The sequence below is a fragment of the Lynx rufus genome, unplaced genomic scaffold, assembly GCF_022079265.1.
Source record: "Lynx rufus isolate CCGP_SWC_20201006 ecotype Redwood Valley unplaced genomic scaffold, mLynRuf1.p SCAF_11, whole genome shotgun sequence".
Classification (NCBI taxonomy): Eukaryota; Metazoa; Chordata; class Mammalia; order Carnivora; family Felidae; genus Lynx; species Lynx rufus.
In genome coordinates this window covers 59,652,060-59,653,260 of record NW_025814825.1, presented here as the reverse complement: position 1 = coordinate 59,653,260, position 1,201 = coordinate 59,652,060, and positions in this window count along the sequence as shown.

Genomic DNA, 1,201 nt, shown 5'->3' with positions numbered 1-1,201 from the left:
TGTGGGCAACTGTTGAAGCCGCTGCATTGGTGAAGGGCTTTTATAGAACTGCCAGGCCTACCAGCATGTCTGAATTTTGCTTCCTGTCTCGTTGACTGCTCTTCTGGGCCAATCTAATCAACAAAGAGCTCGATTTGGGCTCTTTCCACTTTCTAATCTCTTCCAAATTTTGAAGTCATTGGTTTTTAAAAGGAACTGTAGGGGAGAGAGAAAAGCTCTTTAGTCAGCCCAGAGTCTGAGAGCAGAAGCTTACATTGAATTCCATTTCCAATGAACAGAGTTGAATGTTGGCTTACGAAGGGAGAGGCAATCGGGTATTTTGGGGTCATCCTGGCTTATGTTGTGGGAAAGTTGAGAAAGTGATTGTAATGCCTCAAGGGGAAAGCTGCATCTTAGCAAGAACTGAAGGGCGAGTGGAGTCACAAGGCAAAGATGACCGGGACAGTGGTGTCCAATGAGGGGCAGCAAGAATTAAGGCAGAGAGGTGGGGAAACCAGGAAACGAAGAATGGTTCGGTTGAACTGGAACATGGGATATACAAGAAGCAACGTGTGAGGGGCGCCTGGGGGGCTCAGTTGGCTAAGCTTCCAACTTCGGCTCAGGTCATGGTCTCATGGTTCATGGGTTCGAGCCCCTCATCAGGCTCTGTGCTGTCAGCTCGGAGCCTGCAGCCTGCTTCGGATTCTGTGTCTCCCTCTCTCTCTGCCCCTCCTCTACTCATGGTCTCTCTGTCTCTCTCAAAAATAAACATTAAAAAACAAACAAACAAAAAAAGCAGCAGCAACATGTGAGAAGGTGGGAGAGCCCTGAAATTAAGCTAAGTTTAAACACTGCTTCACAAGAAGAGTGTTTCATAAACGGGGAACTCAGACTTGTTCTCCAGGGATCACAGGTGCTTTATGAGAAATAATGCATTTCACACTTGAATTTTAATTTTTAAAAGACTCATAAGTTGGACTTACATGGCCTCCTTATACCTGAATACTACCGCTTTATTTTGGTGTCCACGTTTGTGTTTGTAATCACCTCGGTGCCAGGTAAAATACAGAGGATATCATCATCTGCCACATAAACAACGTCTTCACATTTGTTCATATATTTTGAGTTGAAGACAAAAGGAGTTCTTGCACCATATACTTTGCTCAACTCCATGCAAATACATTTGAAAACTTGGGATGTAATTTTCAAGGTATATGATTTA